Source organism: Pteropus vampyrus, unplaced genomic scaffold (assembly GCF_000151845.1).
Source record: "Pteropus vampyrus isolate Shadow unplaced genomic scaffold, Pvam_2.0 Scaffold18, whole genome shotgun sequence".
Lineage (NCBI taxonomy): Eukaryota > Metazoa > Chordata > Mammalia > Chiroptera > Pteropodidae > Pteropus > Pteropus vampyrus.
In genome coordinates, this window is record NW_011888799.1 from 10,531,506 (window position 1) to 10,533,496 (window position 1,991).

Sequence of the window (1,991 nt, forward strand, 5' to 3'; positions counted from 1 at the left end):
GATTGTGAGAAGGATCCAGTCCCCTATTACAAGCTTGTAAAATGAACGGGAGATGTAAACCAAGGAATATAGACAGTGTCTAGAAGAATGAAAAGCAGAAAAATGGATTACCATCTCCAGACCCTAGGAGGAATGCAGCCCTGCTGACATTTAACTTTAGCTCAGTGAGATCCTTGAGAGACTCCTGATCTACAGAACTGTAAGATAACAAATTCGTATTATTTAAGCCATTAATTTTATAGTGATTTGTTACAGAAGCAATAGGAAACTAATACTATGTGTTAACCACATTCATTTAATTTCTTTTTTCTTCACTGTCTTGTATACTTGTAGTTGCATATTCAATGACTCTGCTTTCCTAGACTGTGTGCCAGTGAAAACCATTTTGTTCTTGTTTACTTCTACTTCTCAGTAAATGTTTGAGTACTTGGTGAATATTTTCAGAATGAATGAACAAATGAAAGAATAATTTGGTTTAGGCTCTAATTTTGCCACTAAGTCATATCACATAAATGTCTGCCTTTTGTATTTCACTGACTTATGGGGAAAAAACAAACAAAAAACCCCCGAAACTGTGTCCTCCTTTCTTCTGGTGTTATTTTGAAACTAAATGAATTGAAATATGCGGAATAACTTCAAAAGCCTTAAAGCATAACATAAATATAAATTTAAATTATTTGCAAAGACAACAGTTAAATCAACATATTTAATGAGCAGGCACCAAATTAACACTTGAATTTAATTATACAAAATTGGTTAGTACTCAGAAGTTTTAGAGAAAATTAACACCATGTATAATGAACCTACTTCTGTATTAAAAACAAACTTCCAGAATGAGGCGGTGGGGTGGGAAAAGAATAAAAAACTGAATAGTATTAACTAAATATGTCAGTAAATGGAAAGTGTCAAGAGAAGCTATTATGATAGAAACTGTAGAAAACATTAGTTACAAAAAACTATTGTGCATGAACACCCTGTGATTCCTTGTACACTCCATCATTCTAGTGTGTGCAAAATGTTTTTCTAAGGTTTTTATTTGTAGTCAGCTCACCAAGCAGTTGAGCTAACTCTTTGAAATCTGGTTCATTTCCCTATTTTCTGTAAAAAATGGTTGTCAAATTATTTGAAAATTGATTTGAGGAATATTATCTTTTTTTAGATGGGTTTTCAGTTCAGGAAAATGTTATTTGTTTGTATTGTTTGCATTGTTTTAAAAGAAATAATTTTGTATAAAGAACTGTTAAGCCAGATACTGGAGAATTAAAAAAGACTAAAAAGAAAAACTATGGTGTCGCTGAATTAATAACTACAGTTAGCAGCGGCCACCTCTAGGACTGGCAGAACAAAGTGGCTGGGATTATTATAATTTAGAAACTTGAAAAAAAGTCTCATGGAACTGAAACTCGGCCCCATGAGGGGCTCTGGTTGACTGGTGCTGGGCTCTCTGAGCTCAGAGAAGGGGCCCAGGTGGTTGCATCTTGCCTGATGCTGATCTCTCTGAGGGGGCACAATGATACTGGTTCTGCAAATGCTGGAAAACAGCTATATGTAGTCAACTACTGCTATTGGACAAACTGCTGTTGCCAGGGTGGGTGCTGCTGGAGAGTCACTGACAAACAGGAAGGAGTCAGTCCCTCCTTTATCCTTGCACTACCCTCCAGCTCCCCATCTTGGCAGAGACAGACATAAAGACAGCTCTTACAGCAAAATTATAGCTGTAGCCCCAGCATCATAAAGACAATAGAAGGCTGGATCTGTCAATGGTTTAATAAGCAGCACGGCGATGTCTAGGTACCAGAAATCTGAGAATGAGTGAGATAAACTTCTAGATATCTTTGACATAATTCTGACGGTTTTTCTAAGAGTCTGTGCCTTCCTACAACACCTACACTCTCGACTTTTAGAATCATGGGACAGTTTGGTCAAGCATGTAGTGCTTATCACATATGTGTTCTCCTGCAGTCTGCTTTTTCTTTGTTGGAATGAATGCA